Source organism: Anopheles darlingi, chromosome 3, assembly GCF_943734745.1.
Source record: "Anopheles darlingi chromosome 3, idAnoDarlMG_H_01, whole genome shotgun sequence".
In the NCBI taxonomy this organism is placed as follows: Eukaryota; Metazoa; Arthropoda; class Insecta; order Diptera; family Culicidae; genus Anopheles; species Anopheles darlingi.
In genome coordinates this window covers 24,528,439-24,554,914 of record NC_064875.1, presented here as the reverse complement: position 1 = coordinate 24,554,914, position 26,476 = coordinate 24,528,439, and the positions used below count along the sequence as shown (strand labels likewise).

At 49.1% G+C, this 26,476-nt stretch overlaps 1 protein-coding gene and 3 non-coding genes across 4 annotated transcripts in view; 2 read left to right on the top strand and 2 right to left on the bottom strand.

Moving 5' to 3' along the window:
* LOC125953695 (tyrosine-protein kinase-like otk) overlaps positions 1-26,476 on the bottom strand; it is a 50,225-nt gene that overhangs the window by 12,896 nt on the left and 10,853 nt on the right. The window lies entirely within an intron of this gene.
* On the bottom strand, positions 20,035-20,152 carry LOC125958404 (U5 spliceosomal RNA). Its single transcript, XR_007469323.1, has one exon. It is a non-coding gene; the product is annotated as a U5 spliceosomal RNA (small nuclear RNA).
* On the top strand, positions 20,736-20,853 carry LOC125958403 (U5 spliceosomal RNA). Its single transcript, XR_007469322.1, has one exon. It is a non-coding gene; the product is annotated as a U5 spliceosomal RNA (small nuclear RNA).
* On the top strand, positions 24,645-24,762 carry LOC125958402 (U5 spliceosomal RNA). Its single transcript, XR_007469321.1, has one exon. It is a non-coding gene; the product is annotated as a U5 spliceosomal RNA (small nuclear RNA).

The window sequence follows — 26,476 nt, the reverse complement described above, 5'->3', positions numbered from 1 at the left end:
CACACACACATACGTGCTCGTGGTGAACAATCAGGCGTCCAAAGGGGACGAGCGGAGGTGAAGGCTCGTGCGCTACATGCAATTAACCCATTTTCGCTAATCACGAACCGATAGCTTCACGACACCGACAAGGGTGCTCAGATTACGTGGAGTTTTTGTGGTGTTGATTGGCGCGCCACTAGCACACAGGAAAACACGCCTCATCGGTTCCAATCAGCACACCGGGACTCATCATCATCATCGATCCCTAGATGGTCCATTTCCAAGGTGCTTGGTGGGACCGGATGTCAGGAACTACGGGCAGGAAAGGGCAATCCTTGGTGTTGTTGTGGTGGTGGTGGTGTACTGGAAAACAACGCGAATGGAGGTTACACCTTCCCAACATTAATGGAAGATCCGCTTTCCGGCCATCTACGATCCCTTCCAACTAAAGTCAATCAATACATTAGCTCAGAACAGTATCAGAACACCGCGTCGTCGGTCGGTCGTCTTGGCAACGTCTCATAGTGGCAGGAGGAGGTTGCTGGCTCATTAAAACGATATCCCTTCTCCGCCGTTCGTACGTTCGGATGGCAGGTCTGGTAGGTTCCAGGAACATGTGCGGTTAGAACATGTAAAAGGAATGAAAATGGAAATGGCTTTTCACTATTGGTACACACACAGACACACAAACGCGCACGGAAACGAAACGCTTTGCAGCAGAAATCAATTTCCGTGTCATGTTCTGAAGTGTATACCATAGAGTGTGCCGTTGGAGTTCTGCTTTTGACTTCCTTTTCGTGCCTTTTCAGTTTCCTCACCAACTTCCGGCGGTGCACTTTGGTACTGAGCGATCACTACTAGGCAATGTGCAATGGTACAATCGAATAGAAATAGGTTCCAAGTCTTCTCCTGGACATCCGCAATGGCACATCGCGGTTCTTTACTATCTGCCAGAGATTTGCTCCTTCCGCCGGCAGACTTGTAAAGACGCATTTAGTGTGTTTGTGGTGGCGAACGGCGACTGTAAGGAGTTGCCAATTTGCATGTTTGTTGCCTAGCCTCGACTTGACGCGAAACCGCTTGACGTCGCCACCACTCCACTGTCAAGTGCATCGGTGCAGCCTAGCGGCCAGGCATCAAAAACGGGCCGACAGTCTCGTGTCTGGCGAACTGGAAGCGAATATCTCGATGATGATGCCGCCTGCGCGCGCGCGCGCGCTGATGGACATTTTATGTTCCGGACAGACGCGGATGAACGGGATATGGGCGCACGGTTGTTCGGTGTGAGAAAGTCATCAAACTCTGCCCCCGGCCACCGGCAGAAGCTGGTCGCGACAGCGGTCGTGCGTGTCGCAACAGGCGTCAGGAACAAGGAAAAGCCATCGAGAAAACCCCTTCGAGAGGGTCGACCGGCATGTCGTAAACTGTAATGGGGTAAAGTAGTTGCCGTTGGGCCGCGCACATGAGATCTCACGCGTTGTTTGGGCGCGTCGGTGACATGGACTGTGTCGGCATCCCTTTCTGTGACATATCGATGAAAGGGGGTAAGAAGTTTGGTGGTGAAGAGCTACTCGACCTCAGTCGCCGTAGTCAGTCGCGAACACATTGAACTAACCACACGACACACACGACACGCGCATTTGCATGCCATTAAGGCACTTGACATAGACCCTCTATGCAATTCTGTTGAACATTGTCGCTAGCATCTGCATATGCACCAGCCAACCGACTAGTTGTGGTGGTAGATTTTGTGTGAAATTACATCGAGCGATTGATGTTTGCAGACAACGTCTTGCAGGAGTCTATCACGTGGTTGATGGGCTGGAATCTGATGTGGCGATGGCATTGTCTGGCATTTTACAAATCAAATCAGAAAAATGCTAGTCCACATAAATGTCTACGCGCTACACGTAATGACGCGCGGTGTATTTTGAGCACAGCGATCCCTGACGCCATCCACAAATCCTTAAACATTAAAGGCCCAAGATATTTAACGTTTTTACTCGCTTGTACTTGTTACATTATTTTATGCGTATTCTTTCAATAGAAACAAAACTGGCACAGATACTGATTTTTGAAAAATCACGCTTCATACAACTTTGAATCGCGTTTTTGAAAATCTACGCTATCAAAGTTGTTGCCCATCGTTCAATAAAAACGACTGGACCGATGGATTTGAAAATTTGAACACCTTGTTTGTATACTATTTGCCAGGTAGCCTCGTCGAGTTTTGATAAATAATTTGATGTTCTTTTTTTAAATTATCTAAAACTTGTTTTTTGAGGAAAAATCACTTTTTCAACTTAAAACAGCAACCAACAGTTACTTTTTCATCAAAAGCATCACTTTTTTAGAATCAAACAGCTACCAAAAATCCAAAAATTGAAAATTTTACGAAATTTCGACGTAGACTTATACCTTTATAAAAGAATATTGATTTGTGTATTTCCGATGACCCAGTAGAAAGCTATGATGGGTACCGCAAACAGTACATTTTTGCAGTCTCGCTTTTCTAGATTGGATGCCACGATCGTAGTTTTTAACAGATCTCCAACGAAATACAACCAAATATTCTAGAAAAGTTGTACTTTAATATGCAATTTGCGTTAACAAATAATGTTGAACCGGTTTTTCACAATAAATCTTAAAAAACGAGCCTTTTTAGCCCCGAATTAACCATAACCCCTTTCTTCAGATAACCCCGTTTTTCCGCCTTGTTGTTTACCACCTTCTTTCCACTTCTATTTAGTAGCAACTTCGACGAGAAGAAGAAAAAAGGGAAAAAAACATTTCAAAATGAGCTGTGGAGCTGCCCGAGATAAGCTGCCAACTGCACAGACTCTTCGAGTTGACCCAAACCACAGGCCACCCCGCTTGTCATTCGCAAAATGGCAAAATGCACTTTCCACTCGACGGGACGGCAATCCGGGGTATCCGACTCCTTGCGCTGCCTGTCTACCTTACCGGCTTCTTTCCCGGCCGAAACTGATTGTATTCCTTTCAAAAACACAACCGCGCTGCCGGTCGTGTTGCGAAACTGAAGAAATTGAAATCTTTCTCCATTCCGTGGTTCCTTCCGTGTGGGCGTTTCCGTGGATTTTCTTCAGCAGCAAAAAAAACAGCCCCCGTTATCGAACTTCACCCCTTCTCCCCCAACTTGGCCTCACCTCGCGGGAGTGCAACTTTTAAAATAAATGTTTAAATAGTTTTGCCAATCATACCTCACCTTACCGAGGTCCTCCTTCCGACAGACGAGACGAGCATTATCGAGAGAGAGAGAACTCGAGCTTCTCTTGACCACGACGCTGTTCTCGTTCTTTGGAGCCCTCGGTAACTTTCCCAGCACCGAGCGCGGGGTTGGTGGTGCACTTAGTTAATCGACGAATCGACGACGGTGGTCGATCGAAAGGAGTTCGATTGAAAATTGAAGGAAAAAAAGGAAAACTAAAATGGTAAACCTCCGCGGGGAAACTTTTCGCACAAACTTTGCCTCGCTACAATATTATCTTTCGCTGGAACTGCCACATTTCTATGCAGTGCGCCAGAGGACCCCGCGCCCACCCCTTTACGTTAAGTTAGGTCGAGGGAAAATTAAAGAAAGCAGCATTACAATTCCGGCTGGACGGTTCGTTGCTTTAACTCGTTTTTCTCCCCCGCCCCGGGGCGGCGGGGTCGTCTCGATTCTGTCGGTCAGAAGCAACGAACCCGGTGCGGCGGCTTTTCCTCGTACTCGGGGGCTCGGATAAAATAATCCACTGTTTTCCCGAGCTCGGCACCGAACGCAAATGTTAAGAAAATATGTTCCCGCTTTCCACCACGGGCGAGGGTTTTCTGATAAGGTTATGCGCACCGCAACCGACTGCCGGCGTTTCGCCGAGAAAAAGGAAAAACTTCTATCCGCGGCCTCCGCGGCGGCGAACACAGAAAGGCTTCGTCGTGTGTTAGTGGAGTGTGAATTTAATTAAAAACTAGCTCAAAGTTCTCTTTTTCTTTACGCCGACGTTAACTGTTATTTCACGTTTGGATAAGCACACGGGTGACGCGTCCGCTCGGCGGGTTCGAGATGCAAGGTCGAGCGAACTCTTTTTATCTCGGAGATGAATGCAACATCATACCGCAGCTTGTCCTGGAGGCATTTATACAACTCCGACCGTCTACTGTGGTAGCACAGCGAAGAGCGACGAAGATCCATCTCCGTGGCTTATCAAAATGTTTTCCCAGAGTATCAGAAGTTATGAATAGCCCGAGACTGTTATGCTTTGGATTTAATGTGAGCGATTTCTTAGCGCTTAAAGCTGGGATCGCGCGAACTGACATCACGGGCACGGACTCGGTATTTATCTGGCCCATCTGAGGTACCTCAGGTTATATCTTGTATCTTAAGCCGACTGGTGAAAGCACCTTTTTGCGGAGTGTGCTGCAAAACGGGACCTCTTTCGGTGTTTGGGTCGCTGGAAAACAGTATTAAGTACTCTGGATAGTGTGACCATAAATTCGAGACCCCCAGATCCATACTCTGGTATGGTATCGCTGGATACTAGGGGATACTCCGCCAGTAGACGGGGTAGAGCTTCTGGCGTAATACTTCTGCCAGCAAGGGACACATTCGTACTCGTTCGTTCGTTCGCTCGCTGCCGGTAATGAAGTTGCGGTTTGAAAGTAGTATAGTCCCGCGCAAAAGTACCGCAGCATGAGCATAACGTTCCGTTACGTTAGGCGTCCGTAGTACAGCATCCCCGGCCGTAGTACAGTGGTGCTCACGCGCACTTGCTCGCTGTAACATAGACGCTGAGGCGGGGAGGGTACAATCATCATAAATATTATGTTACCGCATTTCGAACCCCAAACGAACTCCTGAAGTGCTGCTGGGGGCTCCGGTAATGAAAGCGAGCAGTCTCATGTGGCCTCATGTGGCCCGCCGCGAAAGGACTGTGCCAACCCAAGTGTTGTCGTCCGTTCCGCGCGTTATCAACGTGAATCTTTTGAAATTAACTTTTCAACAAAACCATAAACTGCACCAAACCAACGGGAATGTTTGGCTGGGAATATAGGGATGTGGAGTGAAAGAGAGCGAGAAAGAGAGACCATAACATCGTTCGTAGTCGGTGAGGTGTGTAAGCGACACTCGCTGTTCATGCACCTTCTATTCCTGGACTCCAGCATCCAGCACAAACAATCGCTGCACATCCAGTAACTTGTGCGGTACCGGAGGCGTGCGCGAATAGTGCCGACAATCGGTTTTCGTCCGCCGGAAACATGCACACAAGGGGACACCGCAACAGAACTGTCGACTGTTGACTTCTGGCGAGTTCAAAGAATGTTATTTCAGAAGTGCTCCCAACACACGCCAGCCAACCAGTCAGTCAGTCAGTCAGTCGGCATGCCAGACATCGATAAGCCCTGGAGTGGAGAGGGGGACTGCACATCACACACACGAACCGGGTACCGACCGACACCAGACAGAGCACGCCCCGAGACTCGGATGCTCATAAACATAATTATTTATGATTTATCTTGCGTACGCGCTCGCGTCTCTCCGGGAAAGACGCTGGCACAGGGTCTGGCCTCAAGTGCCAGGAGGCCAGGCATCGACTGCCATTAATGGATTCCCTTCGAAAAGAAGGAAGTTTGCAGGACTGGATGGATGGATGGATGGATGGATGGATGCAACAGAGGTTTGCTTGTATGTACTCGCTCACCTAACCGTAGGTCTGGACGACGACGACGACGAGTTCGAGTTGTTTGGGATGGGGAAGTTAATAAAAATAAAGGCTTATTCCCGTGGCTTTTGATTTCCACGTTTTGTCTCGAGGTTTAGGCGGTTAGGTAAACAACGCACCAGATTCATATCTTGCATTCCTCCGACTTGTTCCTTGGACGTAACGTCGTTTCTGGATCCTTGGTACACAGTGAGATGACTTCACGTCTTAACTTCCCTGTCCAGTAGCTCACTTGGTCGTAACAATGCATCCAGACGACCAGGAGGGACCATTTGTTGCCAGGATTAGTCGTCCCTGTGTGTGTGTGTCTAGATGCAACCATTTTGCAGATTACATTCCCATACTTGCGCTGCGTTCACCCTTTCGTGGCGATTTGTGGAGCTCCTCATCCGCCAGCTAATAACTGTCAGGACGAGTTTATGTCAACCCGCTGCCCGGTGTCCGAACTCTGCCCCTTCCCTTGATGGGGAGGGAGCTAATAGTATCGAATTACACCCAGCCTCTCTCTTTCTCGCTCGTCTTCTCCGCCATGACCACCAACTTCAACATCCCAACAAACTCCCAACCGATATGTTTGCCATCGTAAGTCTAAACCCCCGGGAAGCGAGAATCCAAACCAGCCAGCCATTCCTCGCCAGTTCGCTGCTGGTACACACACACACACCCCGGGATCACGTCTCCGCCATGCGACCCCGGGACCGACCTGGCCGAACTTTAAACATCAGAGGCAGCCAGTCAAAGGGAGTAAACTTTGAACGATCGTCTGGCCCGGCTTGTGGGTTGTTGTTTAGCTTCTTCTCCCGGGATCCCATCGCACCCAGGCAGTTATCCACACATGTTGGCCACAGTCTCCCATTCCGTTGCGTCTCCGGCCGCCACAGCGCCTGCAGTTTCAGAGAGATTTCCGAGTAATGATGATCCCGACGCCCTCGTCGTCGTCGTCGTCATCGTCGTCGCCTTTGATGGTCGTGCCGGCAAACTCTTGTGGACTGTGTGTGCATGGAGGGGGCAATGGCTGTAGCACCAGCACTAAACATAAACAACGGGCTTTCGGGCGGCCATTGGTTGCATTGGTGTGCAGCAGCAGCAGCAGCAGCATTGAACGCACGATCGAAACACGTCCACCATGGTGTTGGGGAAGGGAAGCTGCAACTAATCAGTTAAATTATGAACGCCCCTACCACCCCAAATGCCGGGATGATGCCTGGTGCGGGGGCGCACGCTCACGGGAGGTCTGCGACTTGCATCTTGCGTCGACCGGGAGATGCCCTTCTTCGTACTCCTTCTGCTCTGCTCGCTTCTTCGCAGGATTAACTAACGGGAACTCCTGCAGGAACAAAGGATGCCGACTGGAACCAATCCACAAACAACGTAACCTTCTGCCATTCTTTCTCTTTTGCTGCGCCGGGAAAGCAATTATTCAATGGCAGCAATCTGGCTACAGCTACGGCTGGAGCAGAACTTCCGGAGGATCCCGGATGTCCATCAGTTTCTGTGGCGAATTGGTTTTTTTTGCAAACAAATTGAAATGGCTTCCTCCCGGTCCCGGTTTCTGACGTAACCTGAGCTCTTGAGCTTGAGGGGAACTGACTGCAAAGTGCACGGAACGAGTGCACTCTCCCCTGCGCTGTCCTGGTGGCTGGATTAATTTCAAAGTATTAAAACCCAACTGGGCTGGCCATACAGTCCCCAAAAGACCACGATGAGTGGAGGAGACCAGAGTGGTTCTGTGCGTTCTTCTTGTTGTTTACGTTACGCAGACCGGGAGGGGTTTTATGTTTCATCCCCGGTAATCCCCAAGCTCATCGGTTTGGTTATGGACTCGAGGAGTTCGGTCTCGAAGCAGTCTCGTTTGATGTTTATGGAGTAGCCGGGGCCCTACAGCAAGCTGACTACTCGGTCTGGTTCTACGCACACAAGAACGCCGGACTAAACCTGAAGCTCATTGAACTGGAAGAGGCGAAACCCCGAACGAATTGAGAGGTCACTTCTTTCGCAATTTGCATTTTCGGACGCTACAATTGAGTGGAATGTGTGTAGTAGCGTCTTGCAGCTGCCTTTAAAGGCGGTAAGTACAAAGAAGCTGACAATTTGGGGTTTCGACGCACTCTACAAGATGCCATATCCTGGGATCTCTTTGCTATAGAGCCACAATACTGCATCTCAACTCTAAGTCTATGGCCCGCCGGTCTCGAACTAAGTGACCAAAATCCTAAACTCCCATTATCAGAGGTCGCCTTGGAAGGGGAGCATAATTTCTTAACTTTTTACTCGCCAAAAATTCAATTTAAACTTGCCAACTTGGAAGCCAAAGAACAGAAGCACACACGCACGCACCCTCTTCAGTTCTCTTCTTCACCTCGCACACCGATTGCCGGTTTCACATTTCGAGTTTGCAAATTCGGTAAACGGTTCGAGGGGCATCAACATGTTTATGATCTCTCTGTCTCTCCCTGCAGCCCTGTAGTCGCACGCTGCAACTCGCCGGATCTGGGGGAAGGTTTTTTTTTGGAACTTATCACGCGGTGGCACCATCGGAGGCAGATCCCGGTTCGCACGAGAACGCAATACTTCGAACCGAATACTCACCCCGAGACGTACGCCGCGAAGTCCTCGCGACGGTTGGCGTACGTTTTTTTTTTTTTGGGGAAGTTGTTAAACTGTTTATCGCTCTAACGTTTTACGATCGTGAACGGACTGCGCCCGGACCCGGCGCGCGAGACTAAATCCTGTCCAGATACCGGCCGACGTGGCGGTGAAGATCCAGCGTTCCTCGAGAGCTCACTATAGTGAGGTAAATCCCAATCAACTTTCCGGCACGTTTATTGGGTGCCATCGAACGTTTATCGTGGCCCCACGCCGCGACGATGCGGTGCCGTCTAGGTCTAGGTTTTTTGGGGTTGGGTTGGGAGAAGTTCCCGAAGACCGATCCCGATCCCGATTGATCCACAGGGCACAGGCTGTCGGGTGGTGCGCGTGTGGTGGTTACAATCGTTACAATGAATTAACGAGCCGACGGCCGTGGTGCTTGAAACTCGCTGCACTTAGACGTTTGCTACGTCTCTGCCATAAAAGTCGAGCGATAAATTTTACGATCATCTCTCTGTCTGTCTCTCTCTCTTTCCCTCCACCGATCGACGGACATGACGAGGAGGTGAGGTGCGACTCTGATTCTTGACGCGACTTTGATGGACGCACCAAACGGTACTATTGGCGAATCCTCTCGGGCATCTCGGGCGTTGTACGCAGATCAGCACGGCGACACCGCGGCGGTAATGGCGGCGTTTTTCGGCCGATGGCCGCTCCAGCTTAACGATGAGTTAATCGAGAAATCGAGGCGCACACGCGGGGGGGACGAAGGAGACCCCGGGGGCCGGTATTCAAATGGTTTCAATAAAACGGCTGCTTCCACTCTACTTCACTCCACTTCTGCTCCTTCTTCCTTGGGTTCGATGGGTACATCATAAAACCATTCGCAAGATAATGTTTAACGATCCCGGGTGGACTTGAAAGGAGAACCCCAGGTGGTGGTGGTGGTGCAAAACGGGACCGGAATAGAACCGGCACTGCACTTCATTGTAACTTCACTTCGCTCGAACAGGACGTTTGATTGAAACTTTGATCGCCGATCCGAACCTCGATATTCTGCACCGCAGCATCCGCAAGCTCATTATAATGTTAATGAAGGAATTAAAATATATATTTTTAATACTGTCCCCGTTCACGTCGTCCGGCGTTCTCTCCCGGGCGTTCTCTCTCGCTATCTAATTATGACAATTCCGCATCACAGCCACCACATCCGGCCACTGTAGCATCTGTAAGCTGGCAGGAGGAGTCCAAGCTAAACGATTTAAAAGGTAAGGACCATCGAGAGAAGCACTGGTTGGAGAGTTGGAGGATCTCTCGGAGTGGGTTGCGCTTGCTTAATAATAATCAATTTGCTCCCCAGTACACCAGCAGACCGAGTCCAACGCAGGGGACGCAGCATTATCGTCAGAATTCATTAAAGCTCATCAGGCATGCATCTTCTGACAGGAACCGGTATGCGTGCTGTTCGTCCATCTGGCCCGTAGCACCGGTGCAGGAGCAACAGCAACAGCAACCGCAGCAGCATCGGAGCAATTAACATCGCTTAAATGCTTATCAAATCGAACCAATAAAACGTGAAACACGGATTTGCATTGGACGAAATTAATCGAGCGTACAGATAAGCCGAAGCGAAGGGGAATCGCGGGAGACACGCAACGTACGCTGTCATCGAGATGACAGTTCAAAAGTCGACGACGACGACGACGGCGCATCTCCGGCGCGCTATCTGCGTAGAAGCCAATCAACAGGCTTAAACACGAAACGGAACGGAGTCCGGTGGTGCCGCGGAGGGGAAAGGGAATCCCGTGTCCATTCCAGCGAGCAGAGAATGCTTTCTGATGTCGCCCAACGTCGCCGCCGCCGTCGATGCGCCTCTGATCGTTTTCATCCATTTAATTTTATCGTTCGATAATGGCCATCATTCCCCCACCAACCAACCAAAAAAAAGGGACACCAATCGTACCCCAAGCTGCGAGATGAAAGGACATATGTGTGTATGTGTGTGTATGTCGTTCCAGTATCAAAAAGAACCAACGCAACGACAACGGAACGGAATGGGACAACTCAGCATAATCCCAACGACGGGCACGATAAGACGAGAGGCCTCAAGGCGGCAATCTGGACCCCTCGCTCGGCCCGGCTTGGGACCTTTTATGCGGGGCGCGATTTTGGATTTCGTTCTTTTTTTTTTTTGGTTTTTTGGGGAGGTAGAAAAGTCTTTTTGTTTTTGTGTGCCTTTTTTTGCGCACAAACCATATGAAGATATGACCAGGCAAGCCAAGTGGAGGAGGGAGCTCCGGATCCACGGAGCACGGACCCCCTGAAAGGCCAACGATCCTATCCTATCACCTTCCTCCTTTTAAGAGCCTCAGCAGCGAGCGGCGAGCGAAGCGAAGAAGAACCGAAGTGGTAGAAAGTCCGGTTTTTGGTATTCAACGCATCCCCCCCCCCCCCCCCTCTTCCGAACATCTCTTCTCCCCTTCCGCACCTTTTTGTTGTTGGACGACGACGAGCAAGCGAGCGAGTTCTTGCGAGATCTGCCTCTGCTGCTGCTGTTGCTGCACCACAATCATCGGCAAACCCCGGCGAGACCCCGGCCCGGGCACCTTTTTTGGGGAGGAGGAGAACGCGCGTGAGAAACGATCGCGCGGAGAAGGGAATGCTCTCCGGAGCAGAAAAGGCATATCTTGGGAAGGAACGGACGCAGATAATTCGCCAACGCCAACGGTGGTGGTGGTGGTGGCGGTGAGGAGGTTGGAGCACGCGGGCTGGAACGCGTTTAATCCGCACGATGACGATGCTCTGTGCTCGCTAGCGAGCACTGGCACCACCATGATGATGATGATGATGCGAGTGTTTGTATGAATCGACGAATGATGCTGCCGATGATGAGAACAACGTTGTCGACGACGACGACGAAGACGACGACTACGATGATGATGTTGTGCGAAGAAAATGAATAGACGAGTGGGTGCGGCTGCGAGGGAAGGATATCGCGATCCAAATAATAATAAAAATACCTGTATTTGCTCTTCGGCTTCCACCGCCCTGGCGAACGAATTCCGATGGCGGATAGTGGGTCTAGCGATGGTCGAACACTGGCCAGGATCTGCACTCGAAAGTGATTGCCACAGAATTGCACAACAATGTTTACTTGGATGGTTAAGTCTGTTAGAATTTGATAAAAAAAACTCTTGGATTTGACACTCCTGGGCATGGTGTTCTTGGATCTTACTGGTGGTGTTCTTGGATAAAGGAATGTCGTACCAATTTGTACGTTTGGCAGATTCTTGAATTTGGAACTACATAACCTCACTTTTGAGTGGAATTTGTGAACCTAATACCAGATCTAGACTGCACCACAGTTTCTTGGAGGTTAGAACCGCATTTCGGCATTTGTGACTATAGCCACCACATTCCCTCCACAATAGAGCAACGGATCAGCATTCAAGGCATTCGAACCCGTAAGGTGCTTGTCAGCGAAGCAGAAGATGCTCGGGGGGCAGGTTCCAAAACCTGCCAACCCCAGGGCTAGTTGTTTGCAAAAATGGCCAAACCATCTCATCACCATCGTACCATCATCTTCATCTTCATCTTCAACGCCATCGCCATCATCATCATCATCATCGGCGGCATTACCGGCATCTCATCACCGCCGCGCGGCACACACAGACACATTGTCCGTCGATATCTTATCCGTCGCCGTCGAGCCCGGTCCCGGTGTCGAAATGCTTTTAAATGTAGGTGCTGAAAGCAAACTAATGACTTTAAATTATTATCTTCACTGCCGCTCGCTGTTCCGCCCCTTCATTCATGTCCGCTCTGCTTGCGCAGCGGAGACGAGAGGAGGTCTTGATATCCCGGGTCCGGTGGCGGAGTGGCGGATTTTTACTTGGAATTTTTCTGTGGCGTCTTGTTCTTCTATTTTCTTGTATTGAAAACCAACGTAAACCAAGAGATCCGAGGTCAGGGCCTAGACCGAAAGAAGAGCTCGGATCCAACGTATCCAACAGGTTTTGCTGAGGTCCGTTCGTTCGCAAAAGCTAGACGAAGAAGCTCGGTTTGTTCAACACCCAGCACTTTGGGATCTACATACCAATCGCTCCGGATCCGGTCCATAGGGACGGGGAGACGAAGAAGCGAATCAAGAATCGAACAAACGGCGGATTCAAATGCCGGTGTGAAGCGGTGAATATCCCCCCGAGGAAGGGAGTAACCGAGACCGAGATTCATGTGAGCGGCGACTCCACCGACTCCACAGGTTTTTTTTCGGGAGGTATCGACTGTAATCTTGGTCCATTTCACGGCTCTAATGCGTTCCGCACGAACTCCAAACCCCGTTCCGTTCCTGACTATTGAGCTCGGGCGATACCAGAGCGATGGCGATGGTGGTGGCCTTTCGCTAGCTGCTCCCACTTTGCTTATCTCGTCGTCTCGTCGTCTTCCTCGTGACTTCTTCTCCTCCTCCTGTAACCAAACGGAGGTGTTCAACACTCTCGCTGAGCCACTCTGGACACTCGGCTCTGCTGCCGTTCGTTGTTAATTTATTCGTAGATAATATAATGACCGGGACGCGAAAAATCGCACCGGAAATCGTTTCCTCAGTGGCCTGTTCTTCCAACGAAAAAAAAAAAAAAGACGAACGAAGGTGGCCACCTACTCTCCCATCGGCAGCACCAGAAGCGGGAGATTTGTCAGATTTTTTTATTATTGCCTCGCCATCAGGTTAATAACAAAAAAAAACGGGAGAGAAAATCCGAAAAGGCCATCGCAAGACGCAATGTCCCGGGGGTGGGCTGGCCAGCCTGTAATGAAGGCCTGGTGCATCATTATGCCATTGGTTTCACCCCCTTCTCCTTCCTCTGTCTCTCTCTACCGCCAACCATCGATACCATCTTTGAACGGGCATATAAAGCACTCCACTTTCTCGGTTCCTCCCGGATACCTCGGCGAGTATAGCGGCAGCAACCGTTTGTTCTGACCAATGGCCAACCATTTGGTTGAGTTCTAACGGCGTTTTTTTGGGGGTGGATGGATGCTACCGGTCAGATCCATTGCAACCGGACCAAGCACCAGCCAGAGACCAGCGAGTAGTTCGGAATGGATGGGATGGAAGGGATTAGCATTCAAAGGTAGTGCTGCGCTTCGCAGCACTATGCCCCGGAGGGTAGGCCAGACCAGGCGGCCATTTGGCATAATCGCTCGGGAAAGACGCAGACCCCGTCTAACAACCGCCCATCACCGCTGTGTGTTGATGGTTTCACATTAGTTTTTATGAGATTATTAGAACATTTAAATAATAACTTCAAGTCGGACCGCGAGAAGGCCCGTCCATGTTTCTGGCCTGTTCTCTGCCAAGAAGAATCATGCGTTCGCCTGCGTTTTCTGTACCTGGTAGGTACTGGTGGGAATGCAAAGTGTATATTGTTGGCGCCAGGAAAACTCACCCACATCCCCACGCGCCCTCGCGTCTCACTCGAGTGTCACTCACCTGAAATAAAAGAGAAGAAAAACAAATGGAAAAAATAAAGATCAGTTTGTTCGGGAGTGCTCAGGTGTATGATGTTTTGATGGAGGATTAGAATAAGTTTCTAGCATCTATGCCTGCGCTGAAAACCCTGAAACGTCTAGACGCACTCACTGTGAATGAAAACGTCTGTCTACGAGGGGTGGATATAGTTTTTACCCTTCCTCCTTCTTTTTCGTTTTTGTTGTTGTACTGCAATCCCGCTCCTTTTTGTACTGGTATGTTCCTAAACCCAAAAACAAAAACGAACTTCTTTTATGAATAAAACATTCCACAGAGTGCATTACACCTCGAGCATGGCGGTTCTGCTCGTGCAGAAGCACAAACACACGCACACACGCACGGTGAACTGGCAAAAAACAGGCGACATTCCAGCGTATTCCAGGTGGTTTCATATAGATTTGAATTCCCACAAAAGAAGCGACGTGCCTTTCTTCGTGTAACAAGAAACCTCACGCATCCGGCCCGGGATGTGGCTTGCAAATCGGTTCGAAGCTTTCAGATTGATGAGCACTTCATCTCAATCTGATGGGGATCGCGACGTCTTAATAACGTCGCTTCATACATTAGTAGTTGGCTCATAATGTTCATAATTCGCCTTCCCCTTGCCAATTGCCCTGCGGAAGCTGCTGGTCCGTGGTTTTTCTGCTGCTGCTGCTGCTGCAACTGCAACTCCTTTTTCATTCAATCTTTTATTCGAGTTTACCTTCGAGTGGCCCTATTGTCGAACCGGCGTTTGGGAACAATGCGAGAGTCGCGTACGAGCATAAATTAGCCTCTTTCGAACTCGTCGGTAAAACCTCGAGAAACCGACCGGGTCCAGTATTTGGATACCTGGCACCGTGCAGGCTTCTCTGCGACGGTCGAGTGAAATGCAGAATAATCCTAATTCTCTATAAGCTTGCGCCATTTATTGTTTCGCTGCCAGTGGCACTCGCTCCATCGTACGGCACGGTGCATCGAATTCCGGTGCAACCGGAGCTGCAAACCGTATGCAGCTGGTGCAGCTGAAATAAAAGACGTGATAAGCGAACACACACACACACGCAGACGGACGGGCGAATAGATGAAGAATATAGCTGGAGAAATTAACAAAAAAAAACAAAACAAAACAAAAGTAGAAGAAAGGAGCAGAGTACGAAACATGGCGATGCACAATAGAAATCGTGGCAATCGTAGCACCGGCGCTACGATGTGGCCGGCCATCGTTGATGGAAGAATGGGCAAGAAATGGAGGCTGGTTGGCCTATCGTTGGCCCGGGAGCCCGGCATAAATCGAGAAGCGGTGCGATGCACGCGAACTTAACAATAAAACAATAGGAATCTTCACTTCACTTGTGGTCCCTCCTCCGCTCACCCGTGGTATTAGGTGAAGAGCCTGAAGCGCAATGCCACCGAATGCATTCTCCGGATGCCAATGATGCTAGGCATACGAATGGCGAATTTGATGGCGAACGGAAGATGCTGCACTTTTGCTAAAGCGGAGGGGAAAGATGCTATATCTTAGCGAGTGAATAGTTGAGTTTTTAGTTGGAAAAAATGCATCCGAAGAGCATAATAACCATTTCTCTTTCTGATGGTGCTATCTATTCTAAAAGGGGTGGCTTAGGTCTATTCGGGTAAAAAAAGGTTCATTTTTTAAGATTTCCTGTGAGGAAATCATTCAATTTTTTTAGCCGAATACCAAACTAAACTATAATTTAGCAAGGATATTTTTTCGTAGGTTGAGGAAGATTTGCTAAATTATACACCCGTGGCATTGATTTAAGAGAGCCGTTTTTAAAAGAATGCGGTACACCCCTTACTGGACTATCTGAAACATCTAAATCGATACTTTTTGGGCAGATTAGAAATTTATCTAGGGTCTACCGTCAATGTTTTGTTAAATTTTCAATTTTTTCATTTTTGGTTGCATTTGAAGGTTACAAAGTTTAATTTTTTTTGTATTTTGTTTGAAAAAATGAGTTTTCCATAGCTATTAAAAAAAACATCATCAATTGGAATGAAAAATCGACGAGGCAGCTTGAAAAATAGTGTACTGCTAAAATGTTTAAAATGCTAAACGATTCGGTCCAGTGGTGTTTATCCTGTGATGGACACTGGCTTTTAAAACGTTGATATTCAGAAAACCGCTTCAAGGTAGCGAGATGCATATGAAACGTAATTATAAAAAAAAAACTTATCAGTTTTACTTCGCTTCGAGACTATTCGAATTTTTTTTAATACTCTTGAAAGGTTCAATACTCTTGACAAAGTACCAAAAAATTTGATTAAAAAAACCTAATTCCCCTTTTAAACAAAATCTAAAAGGTCTTTAATTAACACCTGCGCATTCCCTGCTAATAGTGGAGTAGTTGCAGGTATGTTAAGGATGATAGCTAGTATTCACTAGGACCGTATGTTTATCACTCTGAGCATCCTCGACTCCAGTGGTCTACAACCAACACAGTCAGCAGAAATTGAAGAGCAGAACGACTCCATTGCAGCACGTAGCGTTCCCTTGGAAACTAGAAACCACTTCTTACCTATTGTCCGCACTAACGACCCGCAATTACTCCTGCTAATTTTGCTCGCTAGAAGCGCGCACCGACGAATGGTGCAAGGGGAGCCTCTCTACCCCCTCCCCGAAATCCCCTTCCACCGTTTCCGTGACCCACGGGACGGTTCTTAAGTTGCGAAGCGTAAGTGCGCGTAAGCTCATTAGATAAATTTCGCTCGCAGGCACCAGCGCAGCTCGCAGGATCCACCACCGGATGGCAGTCAGAGAACCCGATGGCTGCTGCCGCATTATCCCCGGAGCCGCCCGATTGTCCGGAATATAAATCTCTTCCGCTGTCTCTCTTCCCGTCTCTCTCGAGGAGCGACCTGGATTTTTTTTTGTTGTTTTCCGCCGGGGATGCGTTTCATAACCCGTGCCCATATATGTGTTGCGCATTTAACGCGCACATTTCTGCGCCCTGAAGCGAACTGCGAGCCTGAGTCTGTGGGGCGCGGCCAACCGTCCGACCAAGCGACCGACCGATGATCCATTCCCGATGTGCATTCCAATGTGCAGCAGCAGCAAACAGGCTCGAAGTGAGGAGCACGAAGTGCATCGCGGAAAACTCATTCGCGATTGTGCATCGCGCTGCATTGATGCATTATGCTGCTGCTGTGTGTGTGCGCGCATTCCCTAACGATGCTCCTCTGTTGGTGCATGTTTGGGGGACGGGAGGCTGGAGGCCGGAGGTGGTGGCTCTGCATAAACGTGCCCGCCGGGAGCACCAACGCAGAGAGAGAGAGCGACAGGAAAAGGAAGCAAAATGCAATCCTCATTCAGCGAGACCAGGGCGCAGTGGACGCAGGCAATGGCAGGAGTCAGCGCCGGCATATGCACGGTTGTGGAGTGCATTGGAAAGGGGATTCATCATGCTGGAGCGCTGGTTCGACCACGGGAACCACGGAAACGTTTCCATTTTTCTTTCATTTTATTTCTTTTTCCATTTTTTTTGTTTTACTTTTTTTTGCATTTTTTTATGTTGATGCTCTCTGGTCTGTGCGGCTGGTTTTATTTTTTGTTTTCTTTCCTTTTGCTATCTTTTCCCTTCTTATTATTGCAGTCCGCGGTTTGCCGTCCGTCTTCCGCAGCCGGATTATTTCATTTCCGAAAATTTAATTAAACCCTCGTTATGTTGTTTCGGCGCTGTAAGGGCTGTCGAGTGTTTTGTGTTCTGCCACATCCCGCCAAGCCAGCCTTGGGTGTGCTTTTTTTTTCATTGTTGTTGTAGCGATTGCCGCAATTCATGATCCGTGGATCCCCCGGTGGAGTCCTCCTCGGAGTGCAATTTTCCATGGATTATTGGTTTACAGCATGATCGTAACTCAGTGTTTTTTTTCTTTTCCTTTTCGTAACTATTGCTGCAGTGAATGTTGGACAGTACTTTTTTGGGTGTGCAACGAATGAAAATAAAATAGCGAAAAAGTGGCGGAAATTGATGACGCATGTCGAACACATATTGATCCATCGCCACTTCCATGCATTCCCAGCCAACCAACATTCCATCAAACCTCTCCTTCCTTCCTGTGTTCAACTCATTAGCGCACTAATTGAATAGCGTAATGCGTGGAGTTCATTTCGTACTTCTTATTTCGTCATCAAAAATGAAATAAATAGCAATTGCCGCGACGAAACATGGCTGCACAAACATCGATTTCCATCCTCCATTTTGATTAACCTTTTTTTTTGGGGGGGCAAATGGAAAAGCCTCGTCACCCCGTTGAGCAGAAAAAAATGGTTTTCCCCCGATGGGGTTGTTTTTCAAATCGATTTTTCCGGCGATCGAAAGAACCCCACAGAAGGCGCACCACCGCCAGAAAGGATTGTGACCATTGTGTCCACTTTCGGGTCGACATTGCTTGCATGCTGATGAATGCCGACGAGTGCAAGAATCGCATCTTCGCCTCCGCAGGTTGGGGGATTGCATAAATCATAAGCAGCAGCATAATGCCTCGGTTGTCTCGGTAGTCAAGCAACCGACCGACCGACCTGAGAGGTCCCTGGGTCATCGGCTTGACTCCCACAGAAGACCTGAAGATCTGAAGACCCGGTAGATCCCTGAAGACCTAATGTCACCCGACCTGGATTTCAACGACCTCCTCTTTTCCTTTCTCCTCAACCTCGACACCGGCGATTGCATAATTATCCCTCGGTCCGGGTCCGGTGCTATTTTAACTGCAAATGGAATGGCAAATATTTGCATCTCGCTCACAATTCTTCACCACCGGCTGTGCACAGGAATGTCTTTCCCTGGCCTCTGTATGTGTGTGTGTGTGTGTGTGTGTTAGTGTGTCCTGGACAGTGAATGCGGCCGTCGCCTCGAGTGCTCTCGAAATGTCAATCGAGCAAATCCCCTCCGCGGTAGCCTCTGGTGAGTCTTCCGGCTCGCGGCTCACGGAGGAAACTCTTCAAACTCCGGCCTCGACTCGACTCTGTTGCTGTTGCTACTTCATCGCGCGTCGTGTGTCCGGTGTGTTCCGGCGCGATCTGCTGTTCCCTCGTTGCCGCCCCTCCCGCTTTCCGCTCCTTTCCATAAATCATCATCTCACCGCCACCGCCGTCGCCGCTGCCGCCATCCTCTTCTTCTGCGCAACCATTCATCGTTGCGCAGGAGGGTAAGCGGATCGTGCGACGGGAGATGGAACTGAAGTAGCTGTCGCAGAACATAATAAAAAGCCTCCACCATATAGCGCGGCCGACACTGACAGAAGCTGTTGATCGTATTTCACCGCCGGACGGACGGACGGGCCGCGCCGACCAAAAGCAAACGACCGGTGCATACTTATTAGCCTTCTAGCATAACCAGCAGAGACATGCTACTGCTGCTGGTGCTGCCCTGGACTGGACTCTTCACGAGATGGACGGCATCCTTCTCCTTCTTGGCACGGTGCGATATGGTAGGGAGGAAAGACAGGGAGGAACGAAGGGTAGTAGTGGTCGTATTTTTATGCTCTTGTTTCACGTTTTGCAATGCTGAAACATGATGCCCATACGAAAGTTGGCCGCGAGGCAGCAACGCAGCCCTCGGGCTGATAATATTCTCCGCTTCTGCCAGTCTCGGAAGGAGGGAAGGAGAAGATGTCAAACGCCGAATGGGTAATGGACAGGTGAACATGACGTTGCGCCGGGGCCATAGCGATGGACTCGGTATGTGTGTTTGTGTGTCTGTGATCATTGTGGGTCGGATTAAGGTGGTGGTGCGGTGGTGGGGATGAGGTGAAACATTGCCTCGCCGACAGCTCGTACATTCAAAATGCATTCACTTCGCAGCGTGCGATAGATGGATAGCTGGATGGATGGATGGATGGATGGACGGGTATCATTCTTCTCTGGAGCCCGGAGTTTTGGAGCTCTGCAGATGGTCGTGTTTATATTTATCCTCCAAGGAATCGATCCGTTTATAAGTTTTCGAAGACGATCGGAGATGGAAGAGAAGGGTTTGAGGGTCTTTACCGTACGCGAGACTATCCACATTGCAGTTGAAGATGATGTGAAAAGGTATATACAGGCGGCTGGAGTATAGGAATTTTACTCCTAATGTTATTCAATTTTTTATATTCATTTTCCTGGTCTTAAAATATTGAAGAAGCTACGGAACTAAAAAGAATGTCAATAATCTTCTGATATTTTAGAAGCATCTCCTCTTTTCTTGGTTGATTAGGCGTCCCAGTATCCCCGCGAAAGGGCACCAGGACCTTACAAAAAGTTTACTTTAGACTCATTAGAGTATCCCTCTCCACGGAAATCTTTAGTAAAAGGCGAAAGATTTATTCGACAACTGAAGAGAGATCAGAGTGAAGAGGGAAGCCGGCGCCGGTCCCAACTGTACTACGAACCTGCATGCACGTCTGGCGATGTATAACGCGTTTTCGCTCTCGTCTCGACGCCCAGCGACGGAGAACCGAGAACGTGAGATAGAGCTGCTGTGCACCGTTTGCACTGTTCGGTGACCTCCGGGCCGCTCTACCTGAACCAGTCCCGTTCTCTTTCGTACCGGGCGTGACAAACGGATTTTTATAAACCTATAGATAGCAAGCTTCATAAAAGGGCAAGCAAATGTTTGGCAGCGAGCATTATACATTATACGAACGATATCTTATTTTATTGCATTTTAGTTTAAAAATTGTTTTTTTTATATGTTCTTCAAATTATGTTTTATGAAATGATGAATCTTTGAGCTAACAGCATTTCTCAGTGCGTCAGGCCTGACCTAGCCATCCCCCGGTTTACCTTAATCCTGGGAAGCGTACCCTTCGCAAGACTCTCACAACAAATCCTACGTTAAGCATCAAGCAAACTGCCGCGGCAGAAAAGGACTTATCCATCGCAAGCCGAACAAGCTGCCTCTTAGTACGGTAGCGGCTGGTGCCGGCTTCACTCTTCACTCTGATCTCTCTTCAGTTGTCGAATAAATCTTTCGCCTTTTACTAAAGATTTCCGTGGAGAGGGATACTCTAATGAGTCTAAAGTAAACTTTTTGTAAGGTCCTGGTGCCCTTTCGTGGGCGATACTGGGACGTCTTATACCCCAACAACAGAGAGCCAGATGGCGAGGAATAGAACGTAAAAAAAGCCGTTTTTATAATTCCAATTTAGCATTCATGTTTTTGATTATCTTTTTGGAAAAAATAAATTCAATTCTCTTATTGGCCGTATTTTGAGCTCGAACTCGCATTCAGTTCCTTCGTCAAAATAACGTTCTCCCTCTTTAAAGACAGGTAGAACCCACCACCGTCGTAAGGTACACTTCCAGGAAACCTAAATAACGGGAAAACCTCAATTTCCTCACAAATCGTCAGTTTCCCTACGTACTAACGCACACACGCACACAATCCCTACCATCAAGGCAGTTGCCCAACACAATTTAATGCGCGTTCGATCGCGTTTGAAATGTTCATTAGCGTCTCGCTCCAGTGGCGCACGAGGAAAATTCGTTTGGACAGCCCACTTCCATAATGAGACAACATGCACACACGCACACACACACACCCTCCCGGCCAACAAACTGACCATTTAACACCGCCAAACATGACAGGGAAAATCACACTCCTACTACAGGACTACCAATCCTTGCTATGAAACAAAACTCCCTCTCAATAACAACGACTCATCGGGCTGTTCGTGTGTATCACTCTCACCCGCTTGGTTATTCCGGTTTAGTTTCACGGAAGCGAATAAAGAGTAGCAACGCAACCGGAGGAACCCTTCTACGTCAGCACAAATCCTTATGCCAACCAACACTAGTGTGCTCCTTGCTTCTTACCAGTGTAAATTCGTTCGTTCCCGGCCTTAAATCCCCGCCCTGGGACACCGGATAACAAACCACGCGCGTCGGGCACCATGATAACGTCGTCCTTCGCCCAACCTTCGGATATTCAATATCGTACACAAATGCAAAAAACAGCGTTCAAGCCCCGTGCCCTCGGGAGGTTGGCGAGAAGGCGAGCGACGAAACTAGGCAATGAAATCGTAACGAAACATTTCCACCCCCGTGAGGTTAATCAATTCGACTTCTTCCTTATTACAAGCACTCGGAGGGCGAGGCCGAAGCGAACGGACGAGGCCCTACGGATTGTTGTTTCATTAAAACATCGCCCTTCCCCTTGGAGCGACCATCGTAACATAGGGCATAGGACAACATCGATACAAGTCCGATCCGAAGCCCGAGACCGAGAGAGTGTGGCAGGAGTAGTTCACTTCCTTCCCTCCTTCCTCGGTCCTAAAAGGGGTTAAACTAAGCCCTATAGGTCCCGCACCTACAGCAGGAGTTCTCCGATTTCCTCCGTTCCCGTTTCGGCCGCTTTTTTTATGTTTATTTCTCATGCAATCAAGGGACCGCCGTCTCGCGATGTGTAGTTACAGAGGGGCATGTGTATGTGTTTAGCACGGTGGAAGCAAAAGGTCAACTCTCTCGAATGTTGGCAAACGGTCGGTATCACGTTACGAGTGTAAGCCACTCAGACGTAGGCGTACAGAGCCGGAAAATCCGCACCAAAGGATGACTAATCGAGAGCACAAACCCCGCCAGCCAGTCAGCCAGCCAGCCCGATCGTCCTGTTCTTGAGTTTCATCCCTTCGGATGCTTTGAATCAAAACAGCTCCAAGTGAAAACCTGCTAATCATATGATATAATCCCTAAGGGTGCGACTAAAGCATGACATCGCATGATTAAACTCCTTGTTAGTCAAGTGCCGTACGTTGTGCCCGTGGTATTTCAATTTAACTTTATAACCAACTGACTGACTCATACATATTTCGCAAAAAAAAACCACTTCATTTAATTAAAAAGAAAAACTCACAAATAATTGCAACAAATCCATTGACAGCGAGCAACCTTCTCTTTTCCATCCGTTTTGCCCTGCGCTTAAATGCCATAAAATGAAAACCATTTAAGCGGCGCTGGTTTGTGGCGAAACGACCGCACAGTGAAGCGACGACGCGGCGAAGAAGCAAAGAAATGTGAAACGAAATAAATAAATTAAAATCCTTTGAAGAAACTAGTGTGACCTCCCCGCGGGCGGGAGGACGGGAGTCCTCCTCCGGGAAGGCGTACGGTCGGTCCGTCGGTCCGTCGGTCGGGCGAACGAACTATGGCGATCGTTCACCGTTCGTCCGCGTTGGTCCTGATGGTTCCGTGTACCGAACGACCCAACAACGAGGGGCCCCGTCCGGTGGACTCTTCCGGCCGGCCGGTGGACTTCTATTTTATTCGTTTAACGTGCAGCGACCGAGGAAGGGACCGCAGCAGGCACCAGGCACAAGGCGGTTGGCCAATAGTTTTTATGCAAACGAGCGTATGACCGACCAGCTGCTCGCACTGCGGCACTCGAGGTTCGGATAGCAGATGTATCTACAGACAGCGGGCAACACGGAGAGCGATGAGAGCTTACAAAACCACATACACTGACAGGGACGTACCACCAGGAACGTCCGGGGGTTGTTACACAGTCCGCTCCACGGGTTCCTCCCATAAGCTTTCATTCCGGGCTTCGTTCTTAATGCTTGACTTCACTTCCATGCCATAGTTCCTGCAAGTGCCCGAGAATGCAATTCTTTGTGATGCAGCAGCAGTTCAGTTCAGTGCCTGGCGTGGTCCTTGCGGAATCCTTGTCCTTGTCCTGGTCCTGGTTACGCGAGTGTGCGGAGCGAAGGAGAATTTGTCACATCGTTTGCTGCCATCCGTTTGGCATTCTCTTCCCTCTCTCTCTCTCTTCCTGGTGGCTTACGTTTTCCACACTCGCAACAGAGACAAGGAAACCGAGAACCGAGGGTTTTTGAGAATGAGAAAGGTTCCGGTCTCTAGCAGCAGCTCGTGCCATTGGTGATATCTTTTTGCCACTCGAAACACGAGGGAAAACGGGAAGTTGGTTTTTGGAAAACTTTTTATGGCAGCCCCTCACCGCTGCTGCTGCTGCTGCTGCAGGCTATAGCAAGGATTCCATTTCCTCGGCGCTAATTAACGGTTTAATAATTCATATCCTCGACGCGGCATCCAAACCAGATAGAGAGAGAGAGCGTGACAGAGAGCGAGATGCAGACGACCGAGCACGTTACCGTTAATGCCGTACGGGGAAATGTGTTTCGAGGCAAATATTTGAAAAATCAACTGAGGGAGAAAATTTCAATTTTGTTACCCTGGCAGCCAAGCAGCAGAACTTTGGGCCAAGAATTTCTTCCCACGTCAATCTCGGCCGTGCGAAGGATGCTGTTAACAAGGTACCACGTGGTACACCAAGGCACACATACACACATGTGCCCGGGCATAACGCGTTGATAGCTCCATAACCTAATTTGTCAGTGCGAAAGCACATAATTTGCTAACCCCCTTTCTACCTTCGCAGCATCGTCGCCGTCATCGAAGTCGTGCCGGGCAATGACTGTCAAAAACATTCAGCACGTACAAAAACAGAGCATGCGGCGGCGTCTCGCATACACGCGCACTTCGAACGGAGAGGTGAGGACAAAAACGAGAAAGAGAAAAAAAAACGGGAACCTCGCCAAGCCCCTATTCCCGTATAGCGGGCACATCGTCGTTGCCCGCAGAACGTTACAACAGTCTCGCTGCGAAGCCTTACAACGCACTCTCGCTTTATCTCTTTCGCTCCACTGACGGCCAGACCGGCCGGTGTCTGCCGGTGACGAGAACGTGCTCTCGCTCGCGCTCTCTTCACAGCATTGTCGGGATTGTCGCTCTTCTATACCGGCGAGCTATTCGGACGAAAACGCGTTATACATCGCCAGACGTACATGCAGGTTCGTGGTATGGTTGGGACCGGCGCCGGCTTCCTTCTTCACTCTGATCTCTCTTCAATTGTCGAATAAATCTTTCGCCTTTTACTAAAGATTTCCGTGGAGAGGGATACTCTAATGAGTCTAAAGTAAACTTTTTGTAAGGTCCTGGTGCCCTTTCGGGGGATACTGGGACACCTAATCAACCAACAAAATTCCCAACCTGGAGAGCTCTTGACTCCGATTAGAACGAGAGAAAATTGAACATTAAATTTTTGAAGCAGTTGTTGCACAAATTATCCAACAATAATCGCTTCTGACGCTTTAACGTGCCCCGGTAATCGGTCAACCACGGACTCCGGGCCCGAGAAGTCAGTCGACCGTTGCGCTTAGCTTCTTCTTCTTCCCCCTTCCTTTTTATCTCTCTTTCGTCTGCGTCGTTCTTTTCTCCTTCCTTATCTTCGTTGGTCTCTCTCTCTCTTGCTCTCACTCTCACTCTGCTGTCTGGATCACGCATTTTATTACCATTTACTGCCGCCACCGTTGGCCCGTCGTCGGTAGCCGTGACTTCAAACGGCGCCGGTACCGAGAGAATCGACTCCCTCGAGCCGGTTCTGGTGGTCATTCTACGCCAGTTAACTCTTTTTTCCCGGAGGCCAAGCACTAACAGCGAAACGATTTCTGTTTGCGCGTTCTGTTCTCGTCGCTGGACCTGACCATTGTGTGTGCGTGTGTGTGTGTGTGTGGTTTGAGAGTTTCGTTTTTTTCCCTCAATAAAATAAATTCCCTTCCGTGTGTTTACGTTTCGGGGGGAAGGTAGGAACGTGGAGAGCAAACTTCGAACCAGAACCACCGCCACCGTACCCACGGTTTGAGTTGTCTAGCTCCAGGTTGAGGTTAGAAAAATGGGCTTTTTTTATCCCTCTTCTTCTCGAAAACATTTATTTACACCCGCAATTCGAACGTGTAAACACGATCCTATATGACGCTTGCGGGTGCAGGCCGCAGTAGCAGGCCGTGCGCGCTGCTCTAAGAACTGTCAGCGCGCTTGATGAACTCAGGGACACGAAAAGATGCGCCTTTTATCACGTTTTGGTGCTTGTTTTGTTTACAATCAATTTCAAAGGCCTCCACCACCGTAGGTACGGTAAGAACTTGATGCACCGGTGCCGGTCGAGCAGAACCCTTCCCATAAATGGCTCCGAGCGCCTTTTAGCGGGTTGCTGCAGATGATGCTGTGTTGCTGTTGCTGTTGCTGGTGTACTACCTCTACACACGCGAAGTCCGGGTGAGTTGGTTGAATGTTTTGAATACAATTTTGTTTATTAGTTCCTGCACCTCCAACACACAGTCAACCACGAGGAGGAGACAGAGAGAAGGAGAAGTTGCGAGATATGCTATCTACTTCTCTCTCGTGTGCGTAACGACGTTAAAGGAAAAAGAGAAGGCGACGACGGCGACAACGACGACGATGGATTTGCTTTCATCAAAAGCGCCTTCTGAGATGCTACTGCTGCTGCTGCTGCTGTACGATCCACAGCCCTTTCATGGCATCCTTTGATCAGTGGCAGCAACAAAAAAGGAAAGGAATGTGGCAGGCAACTGCTCCTCATCCCAAGAGAGAGGACACATCGTTCCGCATACGGAAATGCAGCTTCCGAAGCTTCCGAACCTTTAGTGCCTCGATGTTATGGGTTTGCATGTTGTGTGAAGCATCAAGAGACCATCCCTTTCACAACGGAGCATGATACTGAGTAAGGAGTAGAAAAGCCTCGGCTGTCCTTGATTCAAATAACTAGATATTGCCCGCTCTTTTCGTCTAATCTCACCATTCTCACTTTGATTAGCTTTTCCCGGGGACGCATAACTGCATTTGCATTTTGTATTGCTAAAA